Raw genomic sequence first — 14,757 nt, 5'->3', positions numbered from 1 at the left:
GTTTGGTGGCTATATTCATGTCCATCAGATTGGTTTTCTTCCTTTTTGTGTTAGTACTTTTCTTCCTTCAATTCCCCCATAGCTGTACTTAGAAACTAGAGAACAAATGAGGCTATGCAGAACACATGACGCTTATATTTCATTTTTTTTAAAGATTCCAGATTTTCTTTATTTTTGGTGTCCTAAGTCTTCTGTATGTGTTACAACGTAAAGTTTTGGTTCAATTATGTTCCAAGTAATTTAGAGTGGATTGTTGTCTAGTGCAGGTAATAGACATACACGTCATCATCAACAAAATCGAAATAGCTGATATTTCTTAAACATCTGCCATGTGCCAGTGACTATGCCAAGTCTTTTTCCATGAACTATTTCGTTCAGTCCTCATAATGACCCTGAGAGGTAGAGACTATCATCATCCCCATTTTTCAGCTGAGGAAACTGAGGTTCAGAATGGTTGTGCAGTTTGTTCAAGAACAGCTAGTTAGCTGGGGAGTCACAATGTGAACCTAGATTGTCGGAGTCTAGAGCTACGACCTATGTCCCCCATGCTGTGCTGCATCAACATGTGCTAAGTCATATAAAAGCAATGACCTCTCCTCAAGAAACATCCAAAGATAAAACAGTGTTTTCTTTTTATTTCTCATGCTTATGTGTGTGCCCATAGGTGTATGCGTGTACATTAAAAAATAGTAAGTCACTTAACCTAAGGAAAATGGATTTGTTTTGTGGTGATTTAGGATGAAAGGTGGTCTATAATATTTTTTTCATTTTTAAAAATGTTTCTAAAACAAATGTTCTTATTCTACCTAACTGTAATTTTTCCTTAGTTGTGCTAATAATTGGAGTACAGCTAGTAAACTAACCTTACAGATTTTTCTACAACGCTGCTTCACTTGACTGCAGCCAGTACTGGGCTGCCAAAAACAGAACCAAAACAAGTCTTTGAGAAGCATTCCACTTCGTTTTCCGCCTTATTTCTCTGCCACCACCTTCTATTACATAAAATCTGTCCTCCTATAGATCTAAAAAACTGTTTATTTTCCATCTTTTTATCTTTCTGTAGAAATAAAACCAGAGCATGAAAATCAGCTTGGGAACTTCAGGCACAAATGGACTTTAAGTACCTGGCCGTTCAGCAAAATAGACTGCCTGAAAAATAGTGCTCTCTGGTAATCCCAGGGGCTAATGAAAGGAGGGAAGGAAAGGACCAAGGTTTGGAGAGAGAGCGGGAGACTTTCCCTCACCCATGCCCTTCACTGAAGAGGCTTTTAGGATAAGATAGCTCCCAGAAATCATTTGGGTTATTTCAGGAGACCCTACTTACAGCTGCTCACTGCAGATTACAAAGTGCAAGCCTGACGTGTGTCTCGTCTGGGCAGGATCCCTCTGAGATATTACTGTTCCATTTTACAGCTAAAGAGACTGACAGAGCAGTCACTTCAAAGGGATGAAAGGGGGAATGAGCTTTACCCTTGGTGAGGGGATAAAGGCACAAGGGCATTGCTTCCCATTTGTGCAGAGAGGTTTGACCTCAGTGTCAAAATTCAAACTAATAATATTTGGTCTCTAATAACCCACATGATCATTACAATCTATGGCTCACATTTGTGAATGTGATCATCTCAGTTTAATAGGATACAAAATTATTGAAGGCATAGGCAGTCTGCCCCATTTCCAAGTGAATTTACAATGGGAATGGAGTGTTCTTCCAGAGACACCATGTAGGAAGGAAATTCATTATCGTAGTAAAAGGGTTCTCATAATCGACATTCTCTCCACTTGATATTTGTAGCTAAGAATCTGTGGAAACAAGTTTCCTCAAAGAGTGTTGTGTGCCTTCTAACTCCACAAACAGACTTTTTCCCAGATCCCGGAAACCCATAGGGGTGACATTTTTTTTAATAATTACTTTACCAATATTTAATTCACACAATATAGAATTCAGCCTTCTTTTTACTATATTCAGAGAGTTATGCAGCCATCACCACTGTCTAATTTTAGACCATTTTCATCACTCCAGAAGAAACTCTATAGTCACTCCCCGTGCCACCCCCCAACAAAGTTCTGGCAAGCACTAACCTACTTTTTGTCACTATGGATTTGCCTATTCTGGACATTTCATATAAATGGAATCATATAGTATGTGGCCTTTTGTGTCTGACTTCTTTCACTTAGCATAATGTTTTCAAGGTCCATCTATGTTGTAGCATTTCATTCCTTTTTATGCTCGAATAATAACCCATTATATGGATATGCCATATTTGTTTATTCATTTATCATTGGTAGATATTTGGTTGTTTCCACTTTTGTGGCTATTATGAATGATGTTGCTATGAACCTTCATGGACAAGTTTTTGTGTGGACACGTTTTCAGTCCTCATGGGTATACAGTGATGCACCGCATAACAACATTTTGGTCAGTGACGGACCGCATATACGACAGTGGTCCCCTTAGATTAGTACCATATAGCCTAGATGTGTAGTAGGCTATACCATCTAGGTTTGTGTAAGTACATTCTATGATGTTCGCACAACCACGAAATCACCTAATGACGCATTTCTCAGAGAATATCCCCATCATTAAGCAACGCATGACTGTATACCTTAGAGTGGAATTCCTGAGTCATATAGAATTTTTTATTTAACTTTTGAGAAACTGCCAAACTTTTTTCCAAAGTGCCTGTACCATTTTACATTCCCACTAGCAATATGGGGGAGGGGGCAATTTCTCCAAATCCTAGTCAACACTTCTTATTGTCTGTCTTTTTTATTTAAGCCATCCTAGTGTGTGTGAAGTGGTATCTCGTTGTGGTTTTGGTTTGCATTTCCCTAATGACTAAAGATGGTCCATCTTTTCATGCACTTATTAGCCATTTGTATATCTCCTTTGGAGAAATGACTATTCAAATCCTTTGCCTATTTTTAAATTGGATTATTTGTCTTTTTATTGTTCAGTTGTAAGAATTTGTTTTTTGGGTTTTTTTGTTTTTTTGTGAAAAGATCAGCCCTGAGCTAACATCCGTGCTAATCCTCCTCTTTTTGCTGAGGAAGACTGGCTCTGAGCTAACATCTATTGCCAATCCTCCTCCTTTTGTTTTTTCCCCAAGGCCCCAGTAGATAGTTGTATGTCATAGTTGCACATCCTTCTAGTTGCTGTTTGTGGGATGCGGCCTCAGCATGGCCGGAGAAGCAGTGCGTCGGTGCATGCCTGGGATCTGAACCCAGGCCGCTGTGCACTTAATCGCTAAGCCACAGGGCCGGCCCCTGTTGTAAGAATTTGGATACAAGTTCCTTGTCTAATATATGATATCATATATTTTCTCCCATTCTATAAGTTGTCTTTTCATTTCTTGCTGGTGTCTTTTGAAGTACAATAGTTTTTAATTTTGATGAAGTCCAGTTTGTCTATTTTTTTCCTATGTTGCTTGTGCTTTTGGTATTGTATCTAAGAAACCATTGCCTAATCCAGGGTCACAAAGGTTTACTCCTATGTTTTCTTCTAAGAGTTTTGTGGTTTTAGCTCTTAAATTTAGTCCTATGATTCATTTTGAGTTAATTTTTGGGTATAGTGGAAGTAGGGGTTCAACTACATTTTTTTGCATGTGGATATTCAGTTTTGCCAGCACCATTGGTTCAAAGACTATCTTTCCCCATTGAATTGTCTTGTCACTCTTTTTGAAAATCAGTTGACCATACATCTAAGGGTTTATTTCTGGCCTCTCAGTTCTATTCTGTTTGTTTATATGTGCCACACTGTCTTGATTACTGTAGTTTTGTAGTAGGCTTTGAAATCAGGAAGTGTGAGTCCTCTAACTTTGTTCTTCCTTTTCTTGATTGTTTCTACTATGCTGGATCCCTTGCATTTCCATAAAAATTTGAGGTTCAACTTGTCAGTTTCTGCAAAAAAGGCAGCTGGGATTTGATAGGGATTGCGTTGAATTTATAGATCAGTTTGGGGAATATTGCCATCTTAACAATATTAAGCCTTCCAATCTGTGAGATGTCTTTCCATATATTTATGTTTCTGATTTCTTTCAGCAATGTTTTGTAGTTTTCAGTGTACAAGTCTTGCACTTCTTTTGTTAAATTTATTCCTAAGTATTTTATTCTTTTTGATGCTATTGTGAATAGAATCATTTTCTTAATTTCATTTTTGATTTATTTATAGCTAGTATATAGAAATACAATTGATTTTTATATTGATTTTGTATCTTGCAACCTTGCTGAACCTTATTAGTTCTAATAGTGTTTTTGTGAATTCCTTAGGATTTTCTATATACAGGATCATGTCAATGCAAATAGAGATAGTTCTGCTTCCTTTCCAATCTGTCTTTTATTTCTTTTTCTTACCTAATTGCCTCCACAAATTGATTTAATTTGAATGGAAAACTTTTCTTTCTTTCAAGATATTTAAGATTTAATACTTCAATTAGTGTGGCCCCAGTATTGAATTCTAACATAGACACAGTCAGCTCAGTCAGGCCTAGAAGGATTCTGCTAGTATGACTCACAGGAAATGCACTTGATGTGAGAAGAAAGTTTTGAGAATTATCCTGGTACTAGAAGTCCATCTAATATGAATATGAATGCAGGTGTGAAATTACCTGTGCTGTCTAGCATTATAGTCCATCTATGTAGACTGGACTATATACATTATATGCATATATATCTATGGGGGTTTCTACCACCTAAGCTGGATTTCTAAAATAAAGGACCTTCAGGTGATGGGATACAGCTATTCTACTTCTACTTCTGGATAAGTAAGAGCATCCCCTCATCTGTGGAGTGCCTATCAGGCCAAGTATTCTTCCAGATACACTAGCTAGAGATACACTGACCAAGACAGATGAGGCCTCTCTTCTTATATCTGTTGGGAGATACAGACAATAAACAAACAAGCACATAAAATGATTATAAACTATGATAAAGGTATGGGAAGAAAAACAACAGGGTGATGTAATAGAGAAGCAGGGTTGGGAGGATTGGTAGGTACTTGAAATATTATCTGACTGAGTAGGTGACATTTGAACTGAGATCTAAAGTTTAAGATGAAGCCAGCCATGCAAAGAACCTGGGAATAATGTTTTAGGCATCAGGAACAGTAGGTACAAAGCTCCTAAATGGGCATCTTTGAGGAATAAAGGAGGCCTGTGTAGCTGGGACATATGGGCAAGGGAAAAGTAGAAGAGGCTGAGGTCAGAGAGAAACGGGGGCCAGATCATGTAAGGTCAGGAGGGCCATGGCGAGCAGGGTGGCCTTTATTCCAAATTCAGTGGCAAGTCTGTGAAAGGTTTTAAGCAAGGCAATGACATTTACGTTCAAAAAGTTTCCTCTGGCTGTGTCAAGAACGGCTGCAACAGAACAGGGATGGAAGCAGGGAGAGCAGTTGAGGCATTGCTCTGATAGTTCAGAGTAGAGATGAAGAGAAGTGGCAGATGACTGGAATAATTAAGAAGTAGGACTGACAGGATGCAGGGAAGAGGAAACAGGCAGAATTAAGGATGACTCTCAGGTTTGGGACTTGAGCAACCAGGCGAATGGTCATGTCCTTTACTGGGCTTCAGAAGACTGCGGGCAGATCTGAGCCATCAGTTAACTTAGCCATCAAGGTACTGCAATCAGGAATTGTAAGTGGACATCCCATTGAAAATCTGTGATCTCACAAAGTGCCAACATGAAGTGACTTTATGACAAAGGAAAATTAAAGGCTCCTACGAAAGGAGGTGCAGAAAAACTGTCTTTCTAATCCTCTGATATGGAAGAGTACTAGTAAATCTTAAGGAACGCTTACTGAAATTGATTTGCTAACTGCTTAGTAAACTTCTTCCTTGCAATGTTTTATTCATATTTTAATAGAGTTCTCTATTATTAAATTCACATATTTTTAATTAAGAAAGAAGTACAGCCCTCTGGGTAATATTCCAACCGTGTAGATAGCTGGTAATTAAACTTTTCCGCATGTATAACTGCATTCAAACAATTTCGAATGAGTCATTTTAAACCTGCACATGTTGTTATGTGCATCTTTAAACAAACAAACAAACAAAAAAGATGTATATAAAAGGCTTTGTGATTCCAGAAAAAGTTTGAGCTTATTGAAGAATGGTTATTTTCAATAAGAAAGACAAAATATGCTACCAATTATGAATTCAGGTACTTTCTTTATAAAAAAGACATGACTTTTTATAGGAAGAAATTGTAAAATGAATCATATATAACTTTTGTGTTTAATTTTCACATTTCCATTTTTGAAAATCAAAACTGAATTATGGAAGGACACTTTTAAAGATATTTTAGGCCATGGTATAATGTGAGCAAGTTTTTTCTGTTAATTGTCAAGCTTTTTCCTCTGGATAATGAAAAAGAACTAGTTTCACAGCCTCTCTGGTGAACTTGAGCCCAGTATTGGAATAGGGAATATCTATCCTCATATTTTTTAAAGTAGTGAAAGTTTACTCTTCTATGCAATTTGTGCTCTACGAACTTAAAGGAAAATGAATTTGTAAATTATTTTAGAGTTTTAAAGGCATTGTTCCATTACGTGAAGTTCTAGGGTATATAATACTCTTTGTTCAAAGGGAAGCCATCTGTCTCTCTTTGAATTTGCCACTCAAGTGTGCCCTTTGCAGCTGTCTTTCCAACAGTACCTCATTGTTTGAAGAATTCATAAATGTCTTTCAGACTCCTGACTTGCTTCAACTACGACAGTATTCCATTGTTGCAAAACACCAGTTTCAGGGTCAGGTTGCCCTGTGTATTACACATATGTCCATCTCCCTGGCCCAACTACGCAGGTTCACTGAGGAGTGACTGTCCCTCCTTTGGCAGCCTCCACCAACCACAGTGCCCACTGGCCTCATGCCCTGGGCCACGTGGTATGCTGCCTTCCCCATTGCCACCCTCAGGGCCTTCCCCAAACAGGGCTCTATGTCAAGTCTATCTACATTTTCATTCTTCAAAACTGAGAAGTCAAGAGCAGTGGACGCCACTGTTCAGAGCACCAGGTCAAATCAGACAGACCTGGATTTGAGTCCTGGCTTTGCTTCTTCTTAGTTATGTCACCTGGGACACATTTCTTAACATCTTTGAGCTTCGGTTACCTCATCTGTAAATTTGGAGAAAATAATGATACTTATTTCATAGGGTTGTTATGAGTATTAAATGAGACAGTGCATGTAGAACACTTAGCCTATAATCTGACAGGATATTTTCTTCTACCTATTTCTGAGGAGTTAGAAATGTAAACCAGTAAGCCTGGCATTCTAAAGCAAACCTTTTCAAATTCAATAAAATTTCAGAAATTAATTATTGGTACTGTTTAATAAGTGACAACTATATGTGCGTCTTGTCCTGTGTTTATAATTGAATCAAGGGCTAACCTAAGAGTAAATTAATGGGTCGCTTCTGCCAGGTAACGTATTGGTATTTTCTCAAGGATACACTGAAGAGAGAAAAATATTTAGAAGTAAGACATGGTATCTCCTCAGTCGTTCCCCAGAGACCATCCTCTGTGTGCCTACCATAATCCCAGAGCTAAATTGTAGATGCGTAGCTTCATGATTGATGGAGTGAATTGAACTTGGACGGGACTAGTAGCATTTCATTAACTATAGTGTTAACCATGGTAAGAATGTTTCATTTATTAAGCTGGACACTCCTAATAGCCTTTGGAAAAGAGTCTGATGTTTGATGTTTGTCAAAACTGTGCTCTTTCCATGCCTCTGAAAAAACAAGGTCATCATCTCAGTTTTATCTGTCAGTGTACTGCTGGGAATATTGCTGAAGCAACAGAATTTGGTGATTAAATGCATTTGTGCTACCAGGAAAAGTGTGTGCATCAGGCATAGAAATTTCCCGGGTGGAATTTTCTCCTAGCCCTCTGCCTTCATTTTGAATATTTTTCAGTCCAAACTCCTGCTGATGCTACAGAGTGGTTTGTTCCTTTCACATTCTTTGTATCTTGTATCTAATTTAGTTGTTGACCAAGACAAAACAGTCTAGAGTAGAAGTATGTTAAAATAATTTAAAATGGAATTATGGTCCAAAATTTGGGCAGTGATATGGAATTACAAAAATCATTAGGACATTTTGATATCCCATTTCGGAGCAGCTAGGTATGCAAACAATGTGCCAGTTACTCTAATGAAGAGGAGCAATTACAAATTCTCAAAAGTTTCAGAAATTATAGATAGAAAGACTTGACAAAAATTAAGACTCTATCGGAAGTATGAATCAATGAAAATACGTTGGTTGTTTAGCCAACACACTATAACATTTCACTGTCAGTTCTCCAATATTCTAATGCTAAGGTTAGCATCCTATTAGTCAAATGTTTATTGAAGAAATCCATCTTCTTCAATGTCTTGGATTTTTTTATTTTAAATAGGAGCAAATTGTTCTTGCCACTTTCCTGCTTTATGTAAGAGGTGCTAGGCTGACGGTATTTCCTAAACACGTTGAGATCAAGATCTTTGTTTAAGAACGTTGTTTGTGACTTCAAGGATTTGGGGTACTTGCCATGTGCCAGGCTCTCTACCAGGTGCCCCATAATTTGTCTCCAGTATCCATCTCCAGTCCTCACAAGAGGCCTTACTTATTCCTTTAGCTTGTTCACATTATTAAGTGACAAAGCAGTGTCAAACCCAGGAATTTTGGCCAGAAGAGCTGGTGCACCTTCCACCACACTAGACCACCACCCCCAATTAAAGGCCCCAATTAAAATCACGTGGCAACCTAACTTCTCTTGCCCCTTGAAGCTTTGCAGTATTTTAGTATACAGAAACATGCACAGGTGTTGGTATATCTGTCTTTACTGTATTACAACCAAACTGTTTTACATTCTAAAACAGTTCAAACTTACTTGAAGTTGTCATCTTCCCACTCCAGAAACATCCATTGGCTTACCTTTGGTATTTTCATGTCTATAAGCAGTCTCAGTAATTGTTTTCCTCCTGGTTCTTTAAATAATGTTTTAAACTACCATTTTTTGAATGGCTACTATGCTTGTCCCATATATGAGGCTATAGTCTCCTTGTAGATGGCATATCCTTGAATATAATATAAAACCTGTTCAATTTGGTTTTCCTAGATTCCTTCTAGTCTATAGTTTATTGTTAAACTCAGGAGGTACTCTGAACTCAGAAGGCAGGTGCTGGAAAATTACAAATTGTTTTTCAGCTCACTTTAAGGTTAATAAGAGTTTGGCTATATTTGTCAGAGAATTCTTTCTGAAAATTAGCAAGCTGACTATCAAGGCAAAATGTATGGAAGTATATTTCTATTTAGGTCATGGATTAAAAGGGTATTCTATACAAATATAGCACATCAGTATAAAGGTCTTAGGTCTTTCTTTAAAAATCCTTTCGTACCCCCCAAAAAAAAAACACACAAGAGAGCCACATATATGAGATAGAAAGTTATCTCTTTGCGAGGAATTTTGCCACTACTGGGTTTAATCACCCAAGAATTCTCTACTGAGAATTAGTGTGCATAGATGGTGAAGTATAGATTGAGTCAAAGGTTGTAAAGTGTCTCCAGGTCACATGCCAAATGTTTGTGACACACATCTCAGGGGCGGCATTGAGTCTGGTTACGCTGAGGTCCACTTGACTGCCATTGACATAAAGCACGATCTAGATTCTGACTGGTTGGTTCCTTTGAATGGCCTGGCTCCTGATTTATGCTGTGTAAGTTGACATAGCGTCCTTTAAATTTAGCAGAGTTTTTCAAGTTGTACCATGGCTTGGTCTTTAAGTTTTGATTTACTTCTTTGCATGGTGAAGACACATGCTGAAAGCTACCGTATACTGTGAATGAGTTATGTGCTCAAGTTATGTCACTTCCAGCTCGTGTTTGTGGCTTCTATCTTCTCTTCATTCTTATTGTTAATGGGCTGCATTCTCAATGAATCAGGACAAACTTTTGTGTGGGATACGAAGCTCAGAAATTTGAAACAAGTCTTCAAAGAGTGCTACTTAGTGAAGAGAAGCCCAAGATTTAATTTACCATCAGCTATTATTTAAATGTCAATGTAGAAATTAAACACTGTCTGCAAATAGCAATAGGGAAGAGATTAATCTTCAAATTAAAATGCCAATTAAAGTTTAAAATTAGCTTTGGAAAATGGACTTCTACTACTTTTCTTGCTGTCATGTTTGGGTTCAAAAAAACTTCCAAAACTTTCTAATTACAGCTTCGTAACTCTTAATAATAAATACAAATTTAAACTACCAGTACTGACTCCCCAGCCACATTTACAAAATGCTCCCCCCCCCCCGCACTAAGACAGTCCAGAGTAAGGTGTCAGTGATTAACAACTAATCACTGTGTAGGAAATCTTTTTTGAGTCTTAGACTTCTTTGCTGTTGTTGGTCATGGAGAAGTACATGTAACATAAACAGATACTTTGATGCATTTTTACAAACTGAACAAACCTATGTGACCACAATCCGAATCAAGAAAGAGAACAATACCAGCACCTGAGAAGCCCCATTGTGCTTCCTCCTGTCACCATCCCTTCTTGTCACTATCCCCACTGTACCTCCCCCAACCCCAAGACTAGTTTTACCAATGTATACTCCCTTGCGTCTGGCTTCTCTCACTTAGCATTTCCTTTGTGAGATTCCATATATCACTCATTTCATTGGTATATAGTGTCCTACTGTGTGACTATCACACCATTCGTTTATCCATTCTGCTGTTGATGGGCATTTGGGTAGTTTCCATTTGGGAGTCTTTTGGTAGAATCTTAGACTTTTTAATAAGACTTCGGCAGGGAAGTGGAAGCCATTTGCTCTTATAAAGTTTAGATTAAATTCTAGGTATTTCCATCCTTGTTACTTTGGAACAGTATTACTAATTTCATTTCTAAAACAGTATGTATAAATATTTCTAGTCTATTTAATGCTTTCTCTTAATATAAGCTCCATATTTCTAGCTTGCCCATGTTTTCCTGCCTGATGGTTAGAATATGCTGTCATATCACCTTTCTTATCCTTCAAGGCCCAGCTTAGAGACCATCTCCTCCATAAAGCCTTGACTGATCCTATAAGAAGTGACTTCTCTTTTCTGAAATGCCAGACTATTTGGTATATCTCCCTTTTCTCAGATTGCCTTTTATATTGTATTCTATTATAACAGCCACCATCCCCTTTGCAGTAGCACTTTTTCTGTCTTGGCGTAACTTAAAAGAATACACGGAGTCGGAGATTGTTTGGTAGAGCTTTTATTAAGAGTTTTTACAACATGATGCTCCCTATGCCATAGGTGGCAGGCACTGTCACAATGCAAACTTGATTCAGAAAGAGAGTCTCAGAGATTTTATAGGCTCCATAATGAGAATAACGGCCCAATTTTATCCCAATTCTATTACTCTCCCATCCATATAGAATAGAATGAGGTTCTTCATCTGATTTTTTTAATCCATGGCCGTGTCTCATTTTGGTTCTACACCAGCATTGTAAACTTAGCCTTATGTTATCCACAGTTCAGTAGAACTTGTTCTTATCTAAGGCTCACGAAGTTCCATTGGCAGACATTTGATCGATTAAGCTATTCTGTCTTAAAATCTTGAGAAAAGCGATTAGGCAAAGGGCATCAAGTTGAAAGGTTATTTTTGTTTGTTGTGTTTTATCATTTTTCTGGAGTTAACAGTTTTCCTTTTAATCATTATCAAGGCTCTGTGTGATTATTAATACTAGACCTCAATATTTGCTACCTTATTTTGTTGTTGCTCTCAAGTCGATTCTGACTCCTAGCAACCCTGTGTATAGCAGAGCAGAACCCTGCCCGGTCTCCTTGCGACATCCTCTCACCTTCCGGCACTGCATCAGGCAATGCTCTGCTGCTATTGCTAGGGTTTTCTTGGCCAATTAGTTGGAAGTGGGTGGCCAGGTCTTTCTTCCTCATCTATCTTAGTCTGGAAGCTCCACTGAAACCTGTCCACCATGGGTGACCCTGCTGGTATTTGAAATACCAGTGGCATAGCTTTCAGCGTCACAGCAACATGCAGCCACCACAGTATGACAACCAACAGACAGGTGGTGTGGTCCCCTGACCAGGAAACGAACCCTGGGCCACAGTCGTGAGTGCACCGAATCTTAGCCACTAGACCACCAGGGCTGGCACCTTACTCATTTCTTTATAGCTCTTAATTGCCCTGCTAGATTGTAAGGCCTGTGAAAGAAGGGACTACATCTTACTTGTCTTTGTAGCTTCACGGTCTTAGGCTCCCAATAATGTCTGAAGAAAAATCAGTGAAAATGAATGCCTTGAATGGCTTCGTAAGCAAAGGACTTGCCTGGGAATCTTAGCACAGGTGAATTGTATAGCCTTGAGCCATTGCTTTGTTCCTAAAACAAACCTGATTGATAATGTCTTCCTTCTTTCCTATAAAAGAGATGAAATTGGGTTATACATAACATTTTAAGACTTTTAGAGATAGAATTACATAAGGCACTTTGCCTCTCAGCAGTTGCATAATTTAGTTAGATGACATCTTGTGCTGGAGTCCACTTTACTGTGAAGACTTTATTGCAAGCCTTCTTTTAAAGAAAAACTTAATAAATGACTTAGCCTTTCTGGTGATTTTGAATGGTTTAAGAGATTGCAAATCAAGAATGTATCGGAGGACCAAGTTAATTACCTGTCTCTGCCACCAGTTGCTCTATTCATGACCCTCGAGAAAGTCGCTTCTTTGCTCATTTTGGCTGCCCCTTCCAGGGTGTTGTCGGAATACATTTTACTGTTGAATGAAATAAAATCATGGAAATACAGCATTCTAAGCAAACTTAGCACCAACAGTTCCTGGCACATAATAAGGTCTCAGTAAGGAATAAATTAATGGATCAATCAGTCCATCCATTTCCACCGCTGCAGATTACTGCAATAATCCAGCCAGGTATTATTTCCCCAGCCTCTGCTGTAATACTGCCAGTGGTGGAGAGCGTTCACTCCCTCTGAAGGCCACTCAATTCAGTTGTCAACAAATTTAATTACTGTCAAATGGCACCTTATACTTCTGTGAGGCTACTCTAATTCTACTGGGCAGTTAGTCACTTCTGTGCTGCGTTCCTCAAGCGTCTTAGTCATCCCTCTGTTGTAGTGTTGATCACATGGTACATTATAATGCCCTGTTATATAATACCTGTTACATCTCCCTTTCTAGACTGTGAGTCTTATTTTCTTTATACTCCCAGCTTCTAGCATAGTACAGAATGGACAAAAGACTGGGTGGAGAGGGACAGAGAAAATGAGAGGAAAGAATAAATAATAACAGGGAGCATACATATTGATTGCCAACTTGGTGGTCTTCTAAGAGGGACGTACTCACTCCAGGAGGTGTGTACCAATGACAATCCATTGAGCTTCAGGAAGAAAATTTTAAAACTATTTCCATTTATTTTTTAAAGCTCAACGATTTTAATTTCTATTTTCTTTTGGTGTATGTTTAATACTATACATACTGTTTTAATAGAGTTGTACGTGTGTCTAATTTATACATAAATATATATTGGAAGGTAGTTACTCAAATATTTTCTGCTAAAAGTGCAAATCATAAGTTTGGAGACCCCTAGTATAGCTGTTTGTCAGGTACTATGCTAAGCATTTGATATACATTATTTCATTTAGTCCACAAAAAATCCCATGAGGTATATGCTATGGTTCCTATTTTATAGGTGAAGAAACTGAGGCACAGAGAGGTAGGTAATTTGCCCAATCACATACAGCTGGTAAATGGTGGCACTAAGGCCCAGACTCAGATCTGTCCGTCTTAACCGCTGTCCCATTCTATCTTGTTTTTCTGTCCTAGCACCTAGGGTTGTACCTCAGGCACAGTACAGGCTTGTGGATTAAATTAATAAATTAAATGGATAAATCAATCAAAGTACATATTAAAGCTTTCTTCTTAAGAAAAATTGTGAAAAAGAAAATAAAATTTCCTTTTTCATTGTAAAAGCATGTATTGGCAATGACAAGCCAAATGACATACCTGTGTGACACATTAGAATGTTTGGTTCCATTTTTTTGACAGAAAAACTGAAGTGAAGGACAGATGTTGCTTGTTCGCTATTGAGCCTGAAGTCAGGCAATTGATCTCCTTCATGTCTGATTACTGAACTACTTTTTTTTTATTGAGATATAATTCATATACTGTAAAATTCACCCTCTTAAAATATACAATTCTGGAGTTTTTAGTATATTCACAATATTCTGTAACCATCACCACAACCAAAAGGAACATTTACATCACCCCAAAACCTCACACACATTAACAGTCAGTCTCCATTCCCTCTCCTCCCAGCCCCTGGCAACCACTAATTTACTTTCTGTCTTTATGTATTTTCTTCTTCTGGACATTTCATATAAATGGAATCATACAATCTGTGACCTTTTGTCTCTGACTTCTTTCACTTAGCATAGTGCTTTCAAGGTTCATCCATGTTGAGCATATATGAGTACTTCATTACTCTTTATGGCTGAATTATATTCCTTTATATGGATAAACAAAAATCCATTCATCAGTTGATGGACATTTAGTTGTTTCCTCGTTTTGACTATTATGAATAATGCTGCTGTGAACATTCATGTACAAATTTTTGTGTAAACGTATGTTTTCAGTTCTCTTGGACATATACCTAGGAGCGAATTGCTATGTTTAACATTTTGAGGAACTTTCAAACGTTCCAAAGTGGCTGCACCATTTTACATCCCCACCAGCCATGTATGAGGATTCCAATTTCTCCACATCCTCACCAA

The 14,757-nt window shown here is 38.0% G+C and overlaps 1 protein-coding gene across 9 annotated transcripts in view; it reads left to right on the top strand.

The window, feature by feature from the left end:
- CFAP20DC (CFAP20 domain containing) overlaps nt 1-14,757 on the top strand; it is a 226,793-nt gene that overhangs the window by 152,072 nt on the left and 59,964 nt on the right. The gene's annotated exons all lie outside the window — the stretch shown is intronic.

The sequence above is a fragment of the Diceros bicornis genome, chromosome 2, assembly GCF_020826845.1.
Source record: "Diceros bicornis minor isolate mBicDic1 chromosome 2, mDicBic1.mat.cur, whole genome shotgun sequence".
Classification (NCBI taxonomy): Eukaryota; Metazoa; Chordata; class Mammalia; order Perissodactyla; family Rhinocerotidae; genus Diceros; species Diceros bicornis.
This window is presented reverse-complemented; position numbering and strand designations above follow the sequence as displayed.